This window comes from Leiobunum rupestre, chromosome 8, assembly GCF_980474605.1.
Source record: "Leiobunum rupestre chromosome 8, qqLeiRupe1.1.hap1, whole genome shotgun sequence".
Lineage (NCBI taxonomy): Eukaryota > Metazoa > Arthropoda > Arachnida > Opiliones > Sclerosomatidae > Leiobunum > Leiobunum rupestre.
This window is the reverse complement of record NC_143391.1, coordinates 60,312,246-60,338,126: the sequence shown is the minus strand read 5'-3', so window position 1 is coordinate 60,338,126 and position 25,881 is coordinate 60,312,246. Positions and strand designations below refer to the sequence as shown.

The window sequence follows — 25,881 nt, the reverse complement described above, 5'->3', positions numbered from 1 at the left end:
TAAAAGAATTGGCCTATGGTCTTTTGGCCAAATTCAGTATGAATAAGAAAGAGGATTATGATGCTGTTGGACGAATGATGTTCCTGAAGTACCCTTGTATCGCGGTGGACAAAAAGGCAAAAAGACCATATGTATGTTGAGTTACTTATCTACTTTGTAAATCAAATAGTTAATCTTAAATATAATATTAAATATATATGGCGTAGTGGTTAGCACTTTCGCCTTGCAGCAAGAGGAGATGGGTTCGATCCCAAATTGTGGCACAGGGTGAAAATTCGGAACCACTCCTGCATTGAGTTGACAAGTTCACTTGCCACTGGTTAATGGGGTTTTCCATTTCCATAAAAACTTGCTGAGGTTAACGGTAATAGTGAGTGTAGGGAGCTGATTTTGAGCTCGCGTAGCATGAAGGGTTTGCCACCACCCTCCTACGCAATATAACCCGGCCACTCGTAAATAAGGCAATATAAGTCGCTTGCTGACTTGGGCCTGTGGTGGTGCCTAGCTAATTATTATTATTATTATTATTATTATTATTAATTCATTTGGTTCTTTAGGATATGCTAGCCAAGAAACTTTCTGCGAAATGCAGACAGGTTCGTCTTAAAGAAAAGAAAAAAACCCAGCCGAAGAAAACCTTGGTGGTACAAGCGGTTTCAATCCCGGAAGCAGTTAAAAACATTGAAGAAATTCAAGAAGCTATTATGATCGAGTGGGAAAAGCCAAACAAGGATATCCCCAGAATTTTAAAACTTCTTAGGGATTCCTTCGTTAATCGTAGAAAATCGATAACAGACGGTGTAACCATGAAGTCCTTAATTGAAATATATCCGCCTCTACAGGAAAAAACATACGTAAAATGAGTGATAGCTTTTTGATCCATTGTATAAATTCCTAAAATCTAATGAGTTGTATTCCCTATTAGGTAGAGGCTGAATTTGACCAACTGAACGGTATAGTAAAAGAAAAAACAACTTTTCTTGAAAAGTACCTGGAAATAAGTGCTTTAATGTTTCCTGAAAAAGACCCTGTGAGATGAAAATCATTATCTTTAGGCATGAAACGTCTTTAATTAAAATATTAAATTACCGGAATCATATTTTTCAGAATTCGCTAGGAGAAAACGAAGAGTTTTTAATTTTGTACAAGTTTTGGAAAAAAAATTATCGACTCAAGTTAGAGAGAAAAATAAAAGCAAGCATATTGCCAAAAAGTCCAAAACTGCTGAAATTTCTATTATTCACCTCAAATCGGTAAGTACAAGAGTTTAATTTTCATACTGCATACTTACATTAAAATTGACTTAAGTCAATTTCTACCAGGCTCGTAGCCAGAAAATCTTAATTAAGGGGGCAGTATACGTTCCTCTAAGAGGGCCAATTTTCTCCTTTATCATAATTTATAATTTGTTTAAAGGTAGCGATGTGTAAAATGAAAGCCACTAGAGTAAATTTTATTTTAAATGTTATATCATTATAATATAAATAATACAATCACCGTTGACGCGACACACGTCAGCTTTTCTTACCGATAAAGCGAAAAATGTAAAGCTTCAATTTAAAACCAAAAGTAAAACTTTTCTTTAACTCGATATGAAGCAGATGCTTCTAGAGATAGACTAAAACAGTCTAAACCTGCGACAAAACATTGCACATGGAAAGTCATCATTATGCTTAATTAATTCAAATGTCAATTAATAATTACGGCGTATTAATGAAAACTAAAATAGAGAAGAGGCAAAGAATAATTGAGGGGGCAGCTGGGGGGCAAATTGAAATATCATTTGGGGGGGGCAATGCCCTGTGTCCCCACGTAGCTACGGGCCTTATATCTACTAATATATAACTTATTTATAAAATATATTTTTATATAAACTAGAGCCCTCCAATAGAAGCACAGATCCTATCACCGCAAATTGTTTTTATAAAAAATAACATGGAAGACCTCAGCAATGGTTTTATAGTAGCAGAAAACATAACAATTGATTGTGAAACTAGTAATGTTTTAGACTGCATTTTTTTTTCTACTCAAAGTGTATTATGTTTTTGACTTTAGTTACCCGCCAGCCTTGATACAGGTTTTAGGCTTTTTCCAAGAGTTTTTGCTACTCGATAATACCAAATTTGAAAAAAACTTAAAATACTTTAAATTTTTGGAGCGTTACAATCTTACAAATATGTAAATTTCACCAACCATACATTAAAAATGTAAATGCCAAATTCTGTCTATTTATTTGACTTAATTGAGAAGCGTTGATATATAAATACCTCCACTTTTACTATAGGGCATATTTAAAGGTAAAAATACACATAAATCAGAGACGTCATTTCAGGATTTTTAAGGAACTCTAATATCTTGGAGGTCTCACTCCAGCACCCTGAAAAACAGGTTTTTGTAAAGGGCAAAAACCGGTCAAATGAAATGTTTTGGATTCTTAAAATAAATATGTATTTCACAATTGCTAGTGATTTCAAGATAATAGACAGACCATAACATTTTCGACAGGATGTTTTAACTCAAAACTTGCCGTATCCAAATGACGTCCCTGATATAAATCTGTAAACATATTCTAAAAATGGGTATATGCATTCATAAAGCTTGGCCTATGAAACTGTAAACATGTTTTAAAACTAGGCATATGGAATGGTAAACATGTTTTAAAACTAGGCATATGGCATGGTAAACATGTTTTAAAACTAGGCATATGGAATGGTTAACATGTTTTAAAACTAGGCATATGGAATGGTAAACATGTTTTAGATCAAAATATGTGAACGTACTAACATGTGTTAAGTCAAAACGCTTAAGACTTAGACATGCTCAAATGCTAAATATGATAAGCACTGAACATGTTTCAAAATGAAACACCAATTGCACTTAAACATGAGTGTTTTAAAACACGACAAAAATTCTGTTGCATTTTGGTGTTTCGTTAAGTGTTTCGTATCCAAACACCTTTTTTTCTGTGTACTAATGACCTTATCCACGAGGCCCAGTACGGTTTCTGTCACATAAAATCGACCACACATGCTATTCGCAATCTGGTAAATACGATTACGGACTCTAAACACTCCAGCGATTATCTTTCAATAATCTGCCTGGACATCAAAGGCGCTTTTGACAACGCCTAACTTTCTACTATACTTTCGTTACTCAAGCGGCATAAATGTCCTGCTAATATCTACGGCTGCTTGGAAAGTTTCCTATCTAATCGCCAAATCCAAATTCACTCTGCTGTGGCTGTTATCACCCGTCCTTTCTCGAAAGGCGTTCCACAGGGGTGTGCGCTGGCCCAGTTCTGTGGAACGTTTTCATGGACACGTTTCTCAATCTCCCTTTACCTGCTTCCTGCGAGTCCCAGGCTATTGCCGATGACTCCGCCCTTCTCATTCGCACTCCGTCTAAGCGCCAGCTCGAGGACACTGGCAACACTGTCCTGGAGCTGGTTCGGGATTGGAGCTCAACCTATAAATTGAAATTATCTACCCAAAAAGCCACTGTTATGACCTTCAAGGGTCTGAATTCTCCAAAACGATTGCCAATCTTTTAAGTTTGATGGCGACCCCTTAACTCATGTTTCGGAAATGCGGTATTTGTGAGCCATCATTGACAACCATTTAACCTGGATCCCTCACCTGAGGTTTCTTAAAGACAAGGTCACAGCAATGTCCCAAGCTGCCGATCAATACGTAGACGAGACCTGGGGTATTAAATGCACTGCTCTTAGGCAAATTTATAAGTGCGGTAGCGAACGCTTGATCGTCTACGCGGCGGTGGTGTGGTGGCGTGAAACTGGTAACGGTAAGCAAACTCAAATTCTTATGAGAATCCAATAGTACATCAACTGATGTACTATTGGTTCTTGCACGTCTTACCCCCGTTGATTTTATTGCCAGCCTGGAGGCGGCGATCTTTCGTTTGCACTCTGTAGGCGTGCCAGCTACTCACTGTTCTACTTCCCTCCAACCGCGTAACCTTTTGAAACTGCACGACTTTTGGCTGGATCACCCGGCCTCTAGAACTCACTTACCTTGCGACTCAGTCGATCCTAGGGGCTGCTGGTATGAAATATACTCATAGAGGGTGTGGGCTGCGCCTTTGTAGTTAATTGGCAGGGTGTGGAAACGTACTCTGCTAAATACACTCTGAACACTGAAACCGACGTTTATAACGTCGAAATGTTCGCAATCTTTCAGGCTCATATTTGGGCCAAGAATGAGGAACTTCTTAATCAACTCACCATATTCACTGACAGCTTATCCTCAGTTCAGGCAGATACCACAAAGGCATGAAAAGAAATTAATCTACCTGGGTATATTACAGAAAAATAGTTCCGGACACTTGGTCTATAATACACGTTAGCTTTAGCAGTATATGATCCATTAAGGTTAGTAGAGAGTAACTAAATATGAACATGTAAATCCAAGATGGCCGCCAAGATGGCCGCCAAAACAACCCCCCATCCCCCCAAAATATTTTCAAAAAATTTTTGTCCTTGATAAAATCGAAAAACATATTTTCAATCTCAAATTTCACCTTGAAGATGATCTTTGACCTGGACGCCTGACACCTGTCCACAACCACTAAGCCTCGGTCTATCACCCCAACAAGTTTGGTCACGATCGGACAAGGTCGAACCGAGATATCGGCGGTAATATGTGACCCCACCAAATACTTATGTTAAATTACTTTTGATATCGTTTTTTTCGTTTTTTCGTTTTTTCGCCGTTTAAAATGCTAATTAGTTATTTGCGAGATGGGGAAACCTTCGCTTTATATCCTTGGCAACGTTTGGCCACACCCAATCACGTAATATCCAACTTACCCCTGTTGAAAATTAAACTTTATTTACTTTTTGGAAATAAATAAATAAACAATCAATACATAGTTTGCATCCCTACGTCATCAATGACGCAGTTCCAAGTATAGATTTAAGAACCAAGAATAAATATTTAATTTGAGCTAGAATGAACTATACCGCCATTTTGCCGGTGTAGATTTCTTAGTAAAACGGGAGGGTTAACAGTTTCAATCGTCTGTTTGCGGATTTTAATTATTTTCAAATGATTAAGAAATTAGTTTCACGTTAAAATGGTTATCTGCCTGGTTAAAAATTGTTCGAGTAGTTCAATTACCAAGGGAGAGCGAAAATTGTTTATTTTATTCGATAGCGAAGGTAATTGTAAAAAGGATGACCGCAAAGGCCTAACTTTGATAAGCTTTGTCAACTTCTTTTCGTAGATTTTTCTGTCGTAATTTGATATTTTATTTAAATAACCCGGCCTTAGAATCTTATCTGTCTTTGTTTAGGGCCCATTTAAAATTTTAAAGCATAAATCTAATTAGTTTTGTCGCTTTGACGAGATTACCAACAAAATGGCTACCTATTTAGTAGCTACGCGCGAAATGGTTTGAATTTTTGATCACCCTCCCAGTTTCCTTGGAGACCATAGGCCCCTCCCTTCGGTGCAAACTATGTATACACATTTTAAAACAAATTACAATGGGGCTGGTCAATATCCGCCCGAGATATAGCCCCTTATGTATAACCCCGGTCGAAATAAAATACAATTTAACTTACCCCTGTCGAAATAAAATACATATTTTAAAACACAACAAATTGCAATAGGGCTGATTGGTCAATATCCGCCCAATAACTTATGTTTTACCCCTGTTGAAATGAAACTTTATTTACTTTTGGAGATAAATAAATAATACAATAACGACATAATAAACAATCAATACATATTTTAAAAACACAGCAAATTACAATGAATAAAAGCGGTATTTATTTAAGTAATTGTTTGTTTTTATTTAAATAATAGGCTTATTCACTTTCAATTATTTAAACATTTTGCAATCTTTATTAAACTATTGGTTATTTAAATAAATATTGAAATATAGCCGAGCTTATTTTATTCATGGATTAATCTACTGCCGAGCACTAACTTTTGCAACTCGAAAGGCTATAATTTTACCCAAATGGATGGCTGGTTAATTTTTAATAGTAAAATAATATATTCTAAAGTTGGAAAATCATTTTTAAGTTACATAATCAATAAAAATTCCAAAACCATTTATTGAAAATAAATAAAAAATAATTAACTTTTTTAAATTAAAAATAGCAACATTGTAGATAGAATTTTCTCTGACTATACACAGTGAACGAACGGGTGTTTAACGGTGGCTAAATTAAAACAACATTAAGTTTAATAATTTGAATTATTTTCAAAATTAAACATTACTTACTTTGATTTATAATTTTTTAACTTTCTGTTGAACAGCGTTACCAGAAACACGCAAAGCTATCGATCGTACAAGACACGGTATATGAAATTCGGCCGGATTGCGAGCTATATCTTTAAATTCATAAATAAAAAACTACCTCTAGGATATAACTGGTTCAACATTGTAACCTTGTAGAAGTAATTTGATACCCACCCCTTAATTATTTTTACGTGTAAATGTTATCAACTACAATTACAGCCTTCTAAAACTAGTTTGGATTTTTCAACAATTGACTAATTATATCAATTAAACGCAAAAATGTTTATTAACATCTGGCATCATTGATCCTACTCTATTTTTCCCAACTTTCGCATCTCCGCGCCAGATTGAATTAATCAATAAAATTATAAACGCAGATCACGTTTTGCCAGGAGACATTCCACAGAGCCCCGTTATAAAGAGAAAAAAAACTGGTTGCTCTAACAAACGTTGTATATATTTAATGTGAATTAAAAAACGGTTTTTTATGTAACTTTTCTCTATATAATACAAGAAATATTTATAAAAAAAAAGATTTATTTCATTTTTTTTAGATTGAGGATAAATACATACCGAACTATATTCAGATTCTATACAATCTGTATCTCTCGAACGTCTTCTATTTCCTCTTACACCACATATTATACAAATTAAATGTTGAGGAAAGATTAATAATGCATCCGATGGAATTCTCATTGATAAACAATTGCCTTGTCTAAACACAACAGGTTGGTAGTAAAATCGACATTGTTTATTCCAACAATAATATAGGAGTCCACCATAGGTTTCTAACGACTCAGTATATCCAAAACAATAAGGACAACAAATAAAACCATCTTTTTGTACTTTACCAGAACCTCTTTCTAACAAATTTTTGCAAGAACTCTCGTCCACTATATAAAATGAAGAAATAATTAAAGAATATTAAAATTACTAAATAACATACTTTTATTTCCAAAATTGAAGAAAAACTGTATTTCTTAATATTCAACTCTCTCGTTTACACGGCGAATATATTTCTAATGATTAAAGGTATAATTCAAGTTTTTATACAAATTATGTATGTGTAGATATTAATATTATCATAAATTAAAAACCCCGAAGATTTCAGGTTATATAAAAATAAGTCAAGGTAAAATCTTTTTTCATAATATAGTATATTTAAAATCACCTTTAGAAATAATTAATCAAATAATTATGTTTCAAAAATAATTTATATTTTGTAATTATTTTCAACCTTATTAAACGATAATTATAATACAAATTTATCGTAAATACATGTACTTTTTATATATTAAAAAGGGTGTTCGTATCGTTGGAATGTGCTTTCCCCCATCAATACACAAACCTGCTAACCTTGAGGAATTTAATATTTTTCAAAATATAAGTTATTTGTTGAGTTGTATAATATCACTGTAAAACCTAATTGCGAGTAAATTTTTTTATTATATCACAGTTGAAATGGGAAAACGCAAAATGTCTCAAAAATCGCCCTCTTTAAAAGTTAAAAAAATGAAGTTATTTATGGGGAAACCAGAATTTAAATGCGATTCACTCGTTGATAATTCGTGTTATTTTGACATGCCATGTCTAAAACCCGCGTTTAAAAGTATGGAGGGATTTACCTTTAAGGAAAAATGTTGGATTTGTCAAGATCTATTTCTAGACAGGAGAATTTTTAAGCAACATTTAATGAACCATTTAACATGTAGTTTTTCGAATAAATCACTCACTAATAAAAGAGTGTGTGATTGTTTAAATTCAAAACACCAGAAATACACACTCGAAGATGAACTATTAGACGATCAAATTATTGATTATTTGAACGAGTTTAACGTAAAAAATCAAGAATGGTACGATGATTTAGTAATCGACGGTAAGATTCAACCTTCGAACTCAAATGTTGAACCAACTAGTAAAGAAGAAAGTATAGATTCGAATATTCTTAACATGGCTGAAGAAACGTTGAATTCTTTAATGGAGTCTAACCCTGTGCTTACAAACGATTTGAAAATGCCGAGCGATAATCAGTTGGAAGCACTTATTTATTTTCAAGAATATTGTAAAAATAATCAAATTTTAATCCCCAACAATGCGGAAACTTCTATTGAAGTATTGCAAAATCTTGAAAAAACTTGTAAAATGATTTAAAACATGTAAATAAATCTTTTTTCTATAAAATCCACTGTTATTATTTTCCTACGTAAGATTTCTTTCAAACTTTTGAAGATACAATTTTTTATAATATTAAATAATATTTATTTTGCCAAAGACAAAATTTGTAGGCGACCACAGAAAGTCTATATGTAACGAATACCATCCTAGTACAAACCACTTAATAAGATTAAAATAAATAAAATTTTACTCGAATAAAATAATTTTTTGCGAAGAATTACAAAATAAATTATACAATTTATAAAGATTTTAATAATAAATCAATTCCAAAAATCTGTACAAAATAAACCATCCAATAAAGATATTATTAGGAGTATGAAAAAAATAATGGTTGTAAAAAACTAGAAATATTATAACGATATAATTAAAAATATTTATAATTACATTATTTCGTAGAAGTTTTTCTTCTTAACTAAAAAATGAGGTAATATATCTATTTACTTATAACTGTTTTAACCAAAAATATCTTACTATTAACTAATTGAAGATAAATTCTCAAGTTTTTATTTATTTTGTGAGATAAATATATAAATTAGTAAAGAATTTAAATTAGAATGCTGAGAGTTAAAAATATTGATCAAATTTGTGTCAAGGTACAGTTTTTTAATACTGTCACATATTTTAAAAAACATTTCTAGAAATGATTAATCAAATAACTATGTCTCAAAAATAATTAATTTCTTATAATTATAAATAATAGGTGTAACCTTCTAACTTAATATCAAACGTAAATTATAATACATCATTCTCGTAAATACATATCCTTTAAACATATTAAAAGGGTGATTTCAAATTTAACACAAAAACGAACTATACTTATTTTTTAAATTATAAACCTAACCTTGGATATATTATACATTAAGTATAGTTAAATGTTAATTATCTTTTTTAGACATGTGTATTCTTTTGTATAAAAATAGGGCGTTGTCAGATTAAAAAAATTACGGTTAATAGTATTACACATACAGTCACATTCTGTATAAAAAGGTGACATTTCCATGGTAGGAAAGCACACTGACTGACAAATTTGTTTCGTTCCGGGGACGTAGTTCAAATAAACAAGTGTTTGAACATTTTTCTTACATAAAAGTGAACTAGATTTAAATGGAAATAAAATTTGTAAAAATATCAAAGAATGCTTTCGATCCAGTTCGCGCAACCAAATTTTCAGCAGGTTTAGATTTAAAATCTGCATATGATTATATATTGGTTTCTGGAGCCAGATTGTTAATAGAAACAGATTTAAAAATTTTACTTCCCGAAAACACCTATGGTCGTATTGGTAAAATTTTTCAAAATGTTGTAAAAATTTAAGAAATCAGTTCTTAATTTACCATGTTTAAAAAGCTCCTCGCAGTGGTTTGGCCCTTCATTACGGAATTGATGTTTTAGCCGGAGTTATTGACATAGACTATACTGGACCAATTGGTATTGTTTTAATCAATCATGGGAAAAATGATTATAAAATTTTAAGAGGTGATAAAATAGCGCAATTGATTTGTGAGAGAATATTTTATCCATCAGTAGTAGAGTGTGAAGTATGTTTAACCAAGACTTTACCTAAAGTTTTGACATAATATACTATTTCTTGTTATTAATCAGAAATTTAAAGAAACGGAAAGAGGATGTCATGGGTTCGGTTCAACCAACTAACACAACTTAATGTTTATAATTTAATTTATGTAAAATAATTAAATAAATATTTAACCAACAGTTAAAAAATGTTTTATTTAATTTTTATATAAACAAATATTGGTATATATGATTATATATAGAATTTGTTAAGATAGAGTTAATATAATTTTATTACAAGAAAACAACAATGTATAAATACAATTCCGATTAAAAATTAACTGGGTATATATGACCAATTATTTCTAAATCAGATCATCCCTTCTATGATTGTTTGATGAATATAATTATTGATAAAATAAGTCTCTCCAAGTTTTAGTAATAAAAACTCAATAACGCATAATTTTTTTATTAACAATTGATAGCATCGACCTCAAACTAAATTTATATTGCCACACAAAATTATTTAAAAGCTTTAAAAATTATAAATGTGAAGCATGAAATATTTCACTGAGTTTGTAAAAAACTGGGAATTGTTTGAATTTTCTGAAATAAGTTGACAACTAAGCGTAAATTAAACTTAAAATTAGGTAAATGAATATTAAAAGGTACCAGAATTTACGTACGTCTTATTATCTGGAATTTTTAGGCATCTTAACTACTATAAGCGTATTAAAACTTAATTTCATGTATTTGTCCGCGTGAAAAAATTTGCATAAGTGAACTTTTCTCTTCGTGTATTAAATAAATGTAACAAATTAAGAATAAATCGTTCTTATCTTATCTTAGTCTGTTTATTGTATTTGTACGTTTTCTGGTTCAATAGGCTACAATAAGTTTTGAAGATGACAAATGGAGTTATTTATCTCCCGTCTTTTAATGTAAACAACCTATATTATGTGTAAACTATGAAATACATTTATAATTACATTTATTATTACCACTATTATAATTTCTAGAAGGCTGTATTTTTAATTTGAATGGTTTCTTTATTAAGCGTACAGTCAATGGTTTTTATTGTCGCTTGCTTATGCTTCATTTTAATTATATTTATAATTAATTTAATTGGGTACAAATATTAAATAATGGAAAATTTCGTTACAAAAATGTATGTATGTATATTGCATTTTTAATACATACAGCCATCTATTATTATTTTACATTTTAGCGTATACGTCACAAGATTGATTTAAAGACTTGGTTATTGGCAACAGCAAATATAATATATATAACTTAGATTAGTCAAATTATCATTTTCACAAGCTCGTTGGTATTTTATAACGACAAAACGATCGTTAGGTTTCATGGAAAACGAAATAATGGGCGGGAATAATAGAACTGGCACGTGCTTTCCATAATGATGTTAGTGTGATGATTAAAAAAATAATTTTATTTAAAACCGGCACTCTATGAACAAATACCAAAAATTTGGATTTTTATGGATTTTTGCCTATTTCATTACTTTTGACACATAACAGAATAAAATCTGTTGACGACAGTCGAAAAAAATGAGTGCTGAACAAAATAAAGAATTGTGTAAGGAGAATGAATTGTTGTCACTACAGCATACAATTATAGAATTGAAAAAACAGAAACGAAAACTTCAAGCGGAATATATAGCAGAGAGAATACTCCTTGAAAGTTTGAACAGGATATAACACTAATCCTAAAAGCTTCAGCTGAGAAGTGAACCATACTTTGAACTTTAAAAATAGATAAATCTAGCCATTGATTGTATGGAAAGCATATTATTTTAGCTTACACATAATAGACATACCTATAAAATCCTATTTGTCAGTACCTTCTGGTTTTTTATAACCTTAAAACTCAGTTAAACGTTAGCTAATCTCAACAGAACCCAAATAAATTTTTGCAAACTTTATATATCAACAACAGCTGGGACAATTAATTTTTTAAATCTTCTAATGAATTTCTCAAGTTTATTGATTAGCATATTTTATTTAACTGGTTATTAAGTTTGTTTCTCTGTGACTTTTGACGTGAAGTAGGTGTTCTTTTGGACGATTACCTAACTGAGGAGTAGGAAGTTGGAAAAATAACTATTTCAGGAGACTAAGAATTTGATATGACGACAATCAAGTCTAAACTAAAGTAAAACGATGTATTATTATGAGTTACAATATAAAACCAGACTTAACAGCTGTGTCAATGTTGGATCTCAAAGATATCGGCCCTATAACTAAGTCTTCGATTATTTTAGGAAAACGGAAACTACAACGAAAATGTAAAGGAAAATTGAAATTTGTATTTAACATACTATAGAGGCAATATATTCCTCGCCTCGTAATAGTAGGCCTGTGATATTTTTAATTTTCAGCGGTAAACAACATGCCTGCTTAAAATATGGCACGCGTTCATTTCCTGGCCAAGCAATTTTCTAACAAAATAATTAAAACATTTTAATTTTCATATAACCAATAAATATCAAAAATATAAACGTATATATTAACTTTAATACGTTAATATGATCGTAAAGGAAAATGACTTTCTCAAGAGCGGTTTTTCTTAACACCGTAGCGTAATATGCGTCGTGGGGTCTCTGGTAGATCACTCGCCTGCCAACCAGAAGGGCTCTGGTTCCAGTTCCAGTTCTTATATGTTGAAAATAAGATGGAGTCTGTATTGGTTTCGTAGTTTCATCTCTCATATATGCAGAGTGCCCACCTAAAACGATCCAAAGCTAATAGTTGATAGCCTTTTTTCCTTTGTTTTATTTTCCGATCATATAGCGGGTGCAGGGGGTCATTAGTTAAAACAATTTCCTCTAGGTCATAACACAAATCCAAAGCACACATTACCCTCTCATCGATTGCGTCATCTTTCGAAGATCTCCGAACCAGGAAGTAAACGAACGTAACTTTCCTTAACAGATTTTTCATAAGAATTTCTCCTTTAAATTTTTAAAACCATAGTGGTTAAAATTCTTAAACGATTTAGGGAGCTTTGTGATATTGCTTGCGTGCATGTCTTTAAGTTATTCCATATTATTTCATAATCATACAATTGTACAATATCAATATTTAAGTTGACCGCAAATAAAAATATATACGGACCCAAAGAGGCAGGAACAAACTAGCTTAAAGACAATAAGCATTCTAGACAGGGTCTAGTAAATTAATTTTTCAAAGGGACGGGTTTGGTGGGTGAATCAATCCTTTCAGATTGGCAAAATAAAGGCTTGCGTTGTCATAAACGTTGAATATGGAAGTGGCAAAATTAGTTTTCAACAAAAAGAGCTATATTTTGTTCAGAATGCAATGGTCCTTACTTTAACTGGGTATTGCCGGCACAATAATCACTGATACAGTTGAATTTGTTCCACGTTTCTGCACCTTTTTGTTAAAAACATCGATTTTTAGCAGCTTCCGGAAAGAAACACTTTGTCCAAGATATAAAGAATGTTATCGATAAAAACGGTAAATCCAACAATAAATCAATGGTAAGCCATTATATAATAACTCGAAAAATGAAGGATGATACCAATATTTATGGGAAACTAAGGTTGATTAGGGAAACAAGCGAGTAGGCTTTTGAGGCGAAATCCAATTTAAAATTAAAAACAAAACCAATTTCAAAAATGAAAATTTTATACCAGTTTGTTTTAGATATTTGTGCACACTTTTTAGAGGAAGTGGTTTTATTTGTATTTGGAAAAAAAAGTATCAATAAAGATAATCATGAGACGCATTAATATAAAAATGGATTTGAAATAAGCATATGGTAAAATTAATCCTGTATTTTATTTGAAATACAAGAGAGTTTCGTAAAACAAATTAAGCGAATTTATTGCGCACATCAAATAGCTTCTATTTTCTTAATACGTCAATTATATCACATTCAAAACCAGTCAACGGCACAATCAACTTAAAATTTCCGTTATTTTCACTTATCCTAAAAAAGATCGTTAAACTGTCTGCAAGTTATTAAATTTATGATTTTATTTTTATCGAAAATAAATTTGAAAGTAAACATTGGTTTTTTATCATAACCTTACTAGCCCACTTGGCCACGGTTAATATTTTAATCCATTAAAGAGACAATTCGAAAGATTTAGAATAAATGTTTGAATTAAATTGGTTTGTCCAAATTTATTTTATATTTTCAGATAATGTCCGGCTTCTTTAAACTGAAATTGACAATAACATTTGCAATGCTGATGATGATAAGTATCAAAGCAAAAAATTTATTAGAAGGTATGTATACCGATAAACACTCAAATCATAAATATTATCTTAGCTAAAATAATTCATTTTATTTTATAATTTATCTTATTCTTATTATTTTATAATATTCTACTCTTTTACGTAAACCTGAACTCTTGTTCCTCAAAAAAAATCCATATGAAACTTTCAATGTATGGACTTAACTAGAAAAATTATGTTTCAGGTATATATATTATAGCTTTTTCAATATCCTAAAATTCCAATAAAAAACTACGAAGAAATATCGAATTTCTATTGATTGAACAGGCGATGTTTTAGTTTTTTAAACCTTGGTCAAATATTTCTTCACATAAAAAAATTAAAATAGCCAAATTATTCTCCGTTTTTTAACCTTTCTAAAAAGGTATCATTCGACTTTCTACTATAAGCAGTCTTAAAATATTTGAAAAACAAAGTGTCCAGAAACTTTTGTCCGGGACTGTACCTAGTCATTGTACTAGGCAGAAAATGACCTTCTCTAGCTTTGTCGAAATATCTCCAATTTCGCGTATGCAAAAAACGTGTAACCATTTTTCCGACACTATTGATATTTAATCTTGAATATATTCCTAAATTTTCACCTCTGTTGAATAATAACTTTATTAATGAAAACCTCTCTAAAAATTTAATTCTCATCATATATTCTGTTGTTAAAAAATTAATTATTCTTCAATTCATTGCTTCGATATATAGATAAATTGTCCTGTTAATACAAGGAACTTTTATTTTTTTTTAATTATATTGTGTACGTTTAATTTCATTTCATTGTTATAAAATTATTGTCATTCTTATAATTTTCTATTTGTTCGTATTCTTATTATTTAATAATAATTAATCTTATTCTAAATATGTTGTGATTATTCTTATTCTTACTACTTTATAATTCTTATTATTTTCAAATTATCATTCTTTATATTTTATAATAATTCTTATTCTTAGTATTTAAATTATTTTTATTCTAATTATTTTATAGTTATTCTTATTCTTAATGTTATTTTAGTTTTTATCACATTCTTGCACTACAATATAAGCTTGTTATATCGAAAATTCATGGCATTAGTGGTAAGCTCAACATGCCGTTCTCATTAATACCATGTTTAAAATGTTATAAGCCTTTCCTTGGCAAACAAAAACGCTCCAATGTAACTCTTGTTCGAAAAAAAAACATCAAATTTGCACAAAATTAAACAAAACACTGTTTAAAGCAAAGACGCCTTTACTTGCAATGCTGACAAACTTTAAAGCCATTTACCTCTCAGGGCGGTAAAACACTGCTGGACTCACCATCGATTTCAGAGGAGACGATATTCCATCGATCTCTAAAATTAATGAATCATTCAACCCCACTTTTCGTTTAAAGATTTTTAATGAATTCAACAAGGCCGATAGCTTAACGAGGGACAACGACTCATTACAAGATCATTTGATTTTGGCTGTCTCTGAGATTTTATTGAAGTTTGAAAATATGCAATCGGACATTAATAATCTCAAAAACGAAAACACAAACCTGAAAGCTATCATCAGCGAAAAAATGATCGTTGGAACTAAAGTAAAGCCAACTTAAGTAGCCTCGTCCAAAATATTTAGCACGAAATATAAAATCACATGTCACATCCAACGTTGCAGCGGTCACTTCGGCTCTAACACCCGTGCCTAGAAGCAGAACTGTGGCAAGCGTTCGGAACGCTAACAAAAACATAATGACGCAACCCAGTCTACAGCAAATGGGACCAAATCATTTTCCAACGACGAACGTCAAAGTCGTAAAAGTAAGACCCACGCTCAAAACACGATTAAGAAATTCAAACTAAAGTTCATGGGTTCTTATTCGAAAACATCACAAAAGAGTGTCCCAAATACCAAGTTACCCTTTCGAAAGGCAATTTCTGTCACCAGAATTAATCCTACACTTCCGTCTTAAAACACCTACTCCTCGTGATATGTTTCGGTAGTTGAATAAGAATACGGAACGCAAATGGATGTCAATACCTGGCTGACCGATTGCCTTCTTTAGCAATTCATTGTGCCACTTCACAAAGATAGAAAATTTGAGTCTGGGTCCGTGGCTTCTACTCCTTTCAAATCGACAATCACCACAATAGAAGTTGAAAATGAAATTACAAAGACCTGCGTATTTTCCGATTATCCTAAACCACGCCAGCCATACCCGGCCCTTCTATTAATCAGGATGATCCATCAATTTAAAAATCAGTCTGAGATTTTTTATCAAAATGTTCGAGGTCTTCGCAGAAAATCAAATGAACTGTATACCATAATACTACTGAACGATTTTAATATTATTGGTCTTCTGAGACTTGGCTTACCATAGTCTGTATATCCAATCATTAAAACGTTATTCGCTTTGACAAGTGTTAACCAAATGATAATTTGACTACCTGAGGTGGAGTTCTCAAAGCATTAAAATACATTTTATTATCCTTCGCTGCGCCGACTTGTAGGTAATAAGGAAAGTGTCTTTGTCCAGATAAAATCATTACACAACGCCACTTTATTCGTGTCTTGGCCCTTGCGAAAGCAAAAGTAATTTAGATCTTGAATCTTCAAAACTATCCACCATTAAAGAATATCTTATTTTACTCGGGGACTTTAACGTCCCAGGAGTAGACTAGTCACTTCTATCCAATATTAACTGCAATTCCAACATTCGCAGAAAGGCGCCAGCGGTCTAATGTTACCTATCCCAACTAAATGATGTTCAAAATCAAAAAAGAAATATTTAAGATCTTGTTCTAGTTAACAATAACTTAGTTACCTCGGAAATAATGAAGGAACATCTGGTTTCCCTCGACCTTTCCCAACCAAACCACCACAGTGAAAAAGATAGCGCCAAATTTAGCTTTCAGAGAGGAGACTATGCCAGACTTTACGATGATTTAGCAACGACGGATTGGTCTAAATTTTACGATTCTACAGATGTAGATGGCCAAATTCTGATCGCAAGCAAAAGACTTAAGCTCACAAAATGAAAGGCTTGGACAAGATACCACTATTCATTGTAAAAAGCTGTGTCGATAAATTTGCACCTCTTTTCTGTCACATATTCAATCTATCTCTTAACACCGGCATTTCCCCGTCCTTGTGGAAGATCGTTATATTTTATCCGATCTTCAAAAATAGATTCGCTGGCGATGTTAAAAACTACCATCCGATCGCTTTGCTATGCTGCTTTGAAAGTCTTTGACTCTGTTATGCACAATTGGTTTAATCCAAACTTTTTGGACAATCAGCACGGCTTTCTTTCGGTAGAAAGCAACCACATATCCTTTCTCAACGACGTCATGCCAGCAGTTACAACTCGCAGCCAAGTGTATGTTATTTCAATTGATTTATCGAAGGCGTTCGACAGGGTTTCATAACCCTCCTACTCCACAAATTTAGACTCTATGGACTCGTTGATAAAGCGTTTTTGTGGTTATCTAAATAGTCGGACAAATGTCCTAAATCACGATGGCTACTTAAACAACGTATCGTCCCCTACCACCTGCGGCGTTCCACAAGGTAGTTCATTAGGTCCTCTATTATACAACAACGCTAACGACTTATCGGACGTAATAAACCACTCGCAAGTTAAACATTTTGCAGATGACAACAAAATCTAGCGTAACATCAGTAACATCAACGATTGCGAAAAACTTCAGAGCGACCTCAATCGCATTTCAACTGGTGTACTAGGAATTATTTAATCGTTAACGAAACTAAAAGCCAATAATAACGTCACCAGAACTTATTTCTACAATTTCCTTCGCTAATTCGAGCTACGTAAGTGTGTTACTATTTCCAGCTTGAAATTAAGCTTTAAGCTTGAAATTTAGCGGGTAGATCATCGCTGCTCTCTGGTATTTCTGATGGAAATTCATTCTCTAATAATGATTATTAAAATAGGGGTTATGTGCCTGAAAATGAAATACCCAATTTTTATTCTGAAGCTTGTGAGTGAACCAGTAATTTAGGATTTGCGGCTGTTCATAATTTAATATAACTTTCATATTAAGATAACTATGTGCATCAAATCAACTATCCGTGCACCGGAAACAATCAATTATATTTGATGATGGGTCGTGTTCTTTAATGTAAAGATAATTTTGTATTAGTTTTAGGCCTTTAAGTTATTATTTTTTAAATTTTGATTCCTTAACTTCATAGAACATTTGTGCTCGGTTTCATTGGATATTTTGGTACACCGTTTCACCTTTTTTTTTGATAATTCGGCTCCAGATCTTAATATCTAGGATTTCAAATTCCGTTTTCGATGATAAGGATAATTTTATATAAAAATCGTATCCATAAAGAAAAAATGGACTTAGGAAAGATTAATTTTCTATCACAATAAAGATCTTGAATGACCTATGTTCTTCTTGAAACTGGTCTAGATAGATATGTATTTTAAAGGTTAAACAAAGTATAGGGGGTGCCTATAAGTCGCAAGACGACTTATTCCATTAAAAGTAGAAAAAAAAGACTAATCAAACAAACCAAAAATTAAATTTACCGATAATAACTGAAATTTTTATAAAAATTAAACATGGAAATAATTGAACGTGGAAAGTCAACGTAAATTTAAACCAAAGCTCAATTGGTAAACAGCGTCTTGTTTGGCGTTACCTAGCGGGAACCAAAATCTCGGTTGTAAACCACGCTGGTTTTTTTGGTAGTCAAAAACCCTGGTGTTAGAAAAATCTTTTGTTTACTAGCTTAAGTGTATTTCAAATCTTTAAATTTTACTTTACATTATCGGAAAATAAAGAATTTCAAAAACTAAACTTGTTTCTGTCATTTTGAAACATTCAAACAATTGATGGATTGAATAGTACTAAATTGTAAATATCCTTCGAAAAATAAAATTTAATATTTATTGATCTAAAAATTAAAAAAGTGTATACCTGGCATAATTCATTGTACTATATAAGTAAAGTAAGCGTCAAAAAGTCTAACTTCAAACGCACAATTTATTTAATAAATCTAATTATTTTCAAACTTTCAATTAATTTACCAAAATAATTTGTTTTATTTTACAACGTTCCCTCACAAAACTGTCGGAAAAATGTCGATCTTTGGAGACTTTTAACCATTTTTAGCAAATTTTTAAAATTACATTATGGGTAAATTGTAAATTAAATGTACATAACAAAGTAGCATCGATTTAATTTTTTTTTATTCCAGTATGTAAAAATACAAACTTATAAAATGAAAATATCAAAGGAACTGATACTTCATGGTTAAAATTTTTTATTTATTTTCTTGGAGCTTTCGGACATTTTATTTATCGGTTTTGTCCATTTAATAGCATTTTTAGATTAAGCACTTCTGGCATTAAGCCAGTTGTAGTGTAATCCGGCCTCGGCGCTTCTTCTGTTACGCCAGTTGTAGTGTAATCCAGCCTTGGCGCTTCTTCCTGTACGCAAGTTGTCGTGTAATTAGGGCTCGGCGCTTCTTCCGTTACGCCAGTTGTCGTGTAATCAGGGATCGGCGCTTCTTCCGTTACGCCAGTTGTCGTGTAATTAGGGCTCGGCGCTTCTTCCGTTACGCTAGTTGCCATGTAATCAGGGCTCGGCGCTTCTTCCGTTACGCCAGTTTCCGTGTAATCAGGGTTCGGCGCTTCTTCCGTTACGCCAGTTCTCATGTAATTTAGGTTCAGCATTTGCTGAAGTATCTGAAGAAAATAAAAATTATAATAATTATAAAATAATAATTATTATAAATTAGATATTTACCCAAAATTAGATATTTACCCAAATTTAACCATCATAAGTGGGACCCTTAGAAACATCGATTTTTCCGCTTTAATTTACATAGATAAATATAATATTTTAGTTGTCAAAAACGTTTTCGGTTGCCATGGAAAACTAAAGCCCATCGCAGTTTTTCCCTTTGGGGTTTTTTAAGTTACATGAAGGTCCACCTAATGCCCGAATTGAAACAAAATCGATGAGTTACACCTCGGGTAGTCTCCTTGTCAGTGAGAAATAAGCAACGAAAAATGTTGAGTGCTTTTGAGACAGCGTTTTTATCAGAACCGCTCAGTGAGAATGAAATCCTCGAAACTGACATGAGCTGCATGTGAGCTAAAAATTATTTAAAATAAACTCAGAAAATCTGCCTTTCTGCATTTTGGGCGTACTAGCTAGAGACAAGGGGCTGGTAGAAAGAAACCTTCCTTTTGCAATTGATCGGTTTCCTGAACTATTTCAACAGTCAGCGTTACAATGTTTTACCACGGAGTAATTTCCTGATCATCAAAGTATTCTATGCGGCAAGCATTTTTAGGAACCTTGCCCTGTTCGTATTTTTCTTACTGGGTTATTGTGAGCTTAGAAATTTAGCAAAACACAAATGAGCCTCTTTCTGGTATATATATGGGGTATCGTGGAAAATTCCCAGGTTTACACAGGATAATAGTTAGCATCCATATTATATACCAAAGAAAATGTCCACGCCCTTTCTACGAGGGAAAATACACTACATATATATACAATGGAACAATATAATATTTTAAAAATACTTCAATTTGACGTTTTAGCTAATGTTAACATTTCTATGTTTTACTTATACACTTAATTTTAATTGGTTTTTCGTTTAAAGAAATTTTAATGAAGATATATACTAACAAACATCACGCGCATTATTTAACAATACATAACCAAATAATGTGCCTAAGTACTTACAAGAAAAATATTCTTAAACAGTACCGCATCCACCTCAAATTGAATCAACTTCCTCTCATATTTGCAATTTCCATAGTTAACGTTACAGGGTGTTAAAATTTGATCACCCTAGGCATTGTGCCCAAAAACAATAAAACCAGAAATGTTAAATTTTCAGGTTGTTCACTATCGGGGAAGGTCGTTGTCATTCGTAAATTTAAGTCAAATCCTGACATTTTGCACGGTGTTGGATTTTTTATAACGCTAGGTGGTAGACGAAAACTGTCAATGTACAAGTTGTAAAGTGTACTCAAACACCTTAATTTAAATCGGTTTTGTCGGAATATGTTCATTTGTCACTCAAATATATGATAACGAAAAATATAAATTTGGTTGTAGGTGGCATGATCCGTTTCACAACTAATTTAATAAGAACCTAATCTAATTTGTAACGTTTGTATGACTCCTAAAAATGAACTTTTATTAAATTAATTATGTGTTGCACAATTTACAAATGAACCCGTCTATTACTTAATGAGGTTCAATAATTCAACCACCCGCTACAATACACGTTCGTGCACGATACGGCATATTTTGAAATGAACCACGGACCATATCCGGAGTTACGAGTCGAAACGCTGCAATAATTCTCCGACGCAAGTCTTCTTCATTAGTGACTGGCGTCTAATAAACTTCCCAATTCACGAATCCCCACAGAACAATTCCGATGGTGTCAAATCTGGGGACCTAGGAAGTCATTGCACTGGACCGTTTCTTTTTATCCAACGCCCAGGGAACTCGGTGTTAAGGAATTGTACCATACATTTTGGCTTATGAGAAGGCGCACCGTCATGTTTGAACCAAATCTATGGGATGTCGACCAAAGGTTCATCTTCCAACGCTTTTGCTTCTACATTCTGTAGGAAGGGCAAGACGTTATCCCAATTTAGCCGATTCGGTAGAAACAATGGTCCCATAACGCAGTCCCATTGTAATCCAACCCATTTGATAAAGCAATATTGGACCTGATTGTTTTGAGGAAATCCCCAGTGCGGATTTTCATCGTTCCACATGTGGTGATTTTGTCCGTTAAATGGAATGTCTCTCGGGGCTGAGCCCTCATCGGACACGAGAAGCAAATGTAGGAAATTTTCATTTGCATTTTCCATGGTACTTAAACAGTTTCAAACCTTCAATCCAAGTCGCTTATTACCATCTTGAAGTCCTTGGTGCAACATGGCACGGTCTGGATGAAAGTTATGGTGGTCAAGGAAACTACTGACATAACACGTTGACATGTCTTAATCGAAGCTTGTCATTCTTATACATGCTCGAGGGTAGGCGATGACTGTGTCTTCTATTGATAATTTAGTTTTTATAATTCTTCTATATTAATGTTACGATGACCTCGCAGGCGGAATCCGGGATTCAAGTTCCCATTATCTTCAAAGTCACGAACAGCGCGGATAATATTGCGGTAAGCGTATTGACTGTCAGGATAGAGCATTTGAAATAACTGACTTACTAGACTGTTAACTTATTTGTGGAAAAGCTAAAGCCACCTACTACCAACTTGAATATTTTCTTGACCTAATATCTCAGTAACAAATTGACCTATTCCAACCAAACGAATTTCATTTATGGTTTTCGAAAATGCTCTACAACTTTTTCCTTGACCGTTTTCGTCTGCCACCTAGCATGAAAAAAATTCCAAAACCGTGAAAAATTCCACGATTGTGCTGAAATTTACATATAAAATCGACCTTTCCCGATAGTGTAAATCCAGAAAATTTCACATTTTCGGTAATATGGGTTTTGTGCAAAATTCCTGGGGCGATAAAATGCTAACACCCTGTATGTCTAACTATGAACTCGAATTGAGGTGGATGCGATCCTTCTTAGAAAATTGTTTTTTTTTAAGTATATTGGAATATTAATTGGTTACGATAAGAAACAATAACTATTGGATGTTAGTCATACAGTCGCTAATTATTTCCGTACAATTAACAGATTGAAAGCTCGTGCTTTTTAAGTGAAAATCTGCCCCTACAACATTTAAATACCGTACGAATGAAACTTAGATCTTAAGAAGTCAGCGAAATTTAATTCGTGCATGTTTATAAAATCTGCGACGATGAAGTTAGCTCTTTTAATTGTAGTTTGTTTGTTGTTAATATCATCATTTGTTGTTGGTAAGTTACATTTTATATTAATGATTAACTCTTATAGGTGTTTCAGGTCGTCATGAAGTAAAACTAATTGCACGATATTTACGATTATTTAAAAAAGTTAAAGCAAGAAAAATATTAGTTTGTGTGTCTTCATTTTCCAATATAAAAATTACTGAAATTTAATTGTTTCAAATGATTAATAAAGTATCATTAACAAATTTCTTTGAACCCGATTGGCTTAATTGATAATATAAATGCGATAACTTAATATTTGCTATCGATAGATGTATCACTTCTTGTCCAAATGGTTTAAGAAACGATTAACGGCTTATAACTTTATTTTGTGATATTGATATTAAGATTGTTTTTCCGAACCCTTTCAGATACATCAAATGCCCAAATTTTAGGTCATTTTTAGCCATTTTTGATAAAATGATAAGGATATATAAAAATTTCTTATAGAAAGATGCACCTTAATTTTTATTTAACAAATGATGTGGGAAAAATCAATTGGCCATTTCTCTGGGGCCTTGTTTGGCCAAATTTATATAACGCACGCCAATTTATATCCCTAGTTTTAACAGAACCATAAAAATTATTTGAAGTTTAAGTGGACAAATCAAATACGATCAGAGTACTTTGATGATCAGGAAATTACTCCGTGGCAACAACAACATAAAAACGAACTATAAAAACTTTAGGAAACAGATCAAATGTCAATAGAATTGTTCCTTACGCCAGTGGCTCGTCTCCAGCTAGTACGCCCCAGTCAAAAAAGGCAGTTTATGAGGTTTTATTTTAAATCATTATTAGCTCACATGTAGCTCACCGCAGTTTCTAGAATTTCATAATCACGGAGCGGTTCTGAGAATATCGTTATCTGATTCGCTCAACATTTTTGGTTGCTTGATACTGCGTCAGTATTCGCACTATTTAAATTGCGATACAGCGGTGGTGCTCATTAAACCAACCCTTTCAATTGCATTTCAGTTCTTATAACAAAAAACAAGTGGGAAATTCTTAATATTACACTAAAATTGTTCGGAAATTTGAAGAATAAGTCAATAACTTAAAATGTGTTCAAGCTAGGAATGTGAAATTATCAGGACACATAGATACGACTGACAACTGAAATGTCATGACCTTGGACCCTATCTTTAATGTAATTCAAAATGTTTCGAGAATCATTGGAAATATAAGGTGGGTTTCAATTAGAAACGTGTTCCCTGTCCAATTATAGGATTAAATAGGTTTGGGTAACATAATTTGGCCCAGCTCTCAAGATAAATTTTGTAAAACTTTGTAGACATGGTTCAAAGTTATGGAAATTCCAGTTGTCAAGTGACCCCCTGTACAATCTGCTAACGGAAAATTTAATTTTTTTTAATTAAAACACATTTTAAATTATTGGTCCTGTATCGTTTATTAGTTATCAACCTGTATTTTCTTCAGTCTAAAATAGTGCCTTGGTATTAGCATAATTATATTATTTTAATTAATACTATTATTTCTTCAGATGCTTCAACAAATGTCAAACCCAGATTGCACGATAATTTTCGTAAAGGAAGAAGCGCTGAACCCGGATTAAGAAATCACCTGCGTAACGGAAGAAGTGCAAATAAATTGCCTAACGGACGAAGCATCTGGTGGCCACCACCACCGCCCTTATGGCAGAAGTGCATGCTCGAAACAGATCAATTAAATTGCGACCGATTGCTACCTGATATATAAAATGGATCCTTATATACTGGAATTAAACAAATGAAATTATAAATCGATGCTGCTTTGTTACGTTTATTTAATTTTAAGTTATCATAGTAAACTAACTTTTATAACCCTTCTTAATTTACCTTTATTCTATTTTTTCCTCTCCGAGGGAACTATTATCCCTAGGAGGAGTGTTACAATTACCGTGTATGTCTGTTGTGCGCTGCGAACGCGTTCCTAGTTCCAGGGAAAAGTGTAATCAATGCGTTCACAGTTCGGGGCAAAGTGTAATCAACGCGTTCACGGTTCCGGGGAAAAGTGTAATCACCGCATTATCCATTCTGAAGCAAAGTGTAATCACGGATTTCTTTGTTCCAGGACAAAGTGTAATCACCGCATTCTCCATTCTGAAGCAAAGTGTAATCACTGAATTCTTTGTTCCAGGACAAAGTGTAATCACCGCGTTCTCAGTTTTTGGGATTTCGTAAACGTTTTCTAACACGTCTTTCTTTCCAAAATCAAGTATCTCTTGTTTTTGGTGGTTTGTGTATATAGTTATGCGCTTACGTGGTTTTGGATATATGGAAGCGCTTTTTCCGGTGTGCATTGTGTTGTGTGGTTTCTTATATCATATTCGTGTATGATTTGTGTGTTTGCGTTGCATATATACTGGGTAACTACTTTCCGTTTTCTAATTGTTTTTGACGGACCGAGTGCTGAGGGTAACGGTAAATCTCTGAACGTCCACATGGCAGGGTGTCCACCGATTGTTTACGGTTAACCTCTTTTAGCCACTATCCAACTTCAACTGTTTATTGACTAATACGCTTCACTGAAAATTAGGAACGCACTTAAGCGGAAGAGTATATTAATTAAGTCTTACATTTTTTTACGTATGAAATATTAAAGGTTAAATATTGTTTAAGCTCAGTGGCAGAGACATTGAGTTAAGAGGGGCAAAGGGTAGAGCCCCTTGCTGGTCTACATAGATTCTGGTCTATCGGTATTTATTTTCAAGTGTGTTGGGTCATTTCTGAAAACAGTGTCAGGTTGTAGACATCGCGCTCTTATGCCTTTTCGTTTTGCTTAACTCACTCGTACCTT

At 32.8% G+C, this 25,881-nt stretch overlaps 1 long non-coding RNA gene across 2 annotated transcripts; it reads left to right on the top strand.

Moving 5' to 3' along the window:
* The first annotated feature begins 14,146 nt into the window (after window positions 1-14,146).
* LOC149933818 (uncharacterized) lies at window positions 14,147-24,848 on the top strand. 2 transcript variants are annotated; one of them, XR_016473138.1, is made up of 2 exons: window positions 14,147-14,228; window positions 24,587-24,848. It is a non-coding gene; the product is annotated as an uncharacterized LOC149933818 (long non-coding RNA). The 2 variants fall into 2 exon arrangements; XR_016473137.1 differs by lacking the exon at window positions 14,147-14,228 and adding an exon at window positions 23,025-23,091.
* The last annotated feature ends 1,033 nt before the right edge of the window (window positions 24,849-25,881 follow it).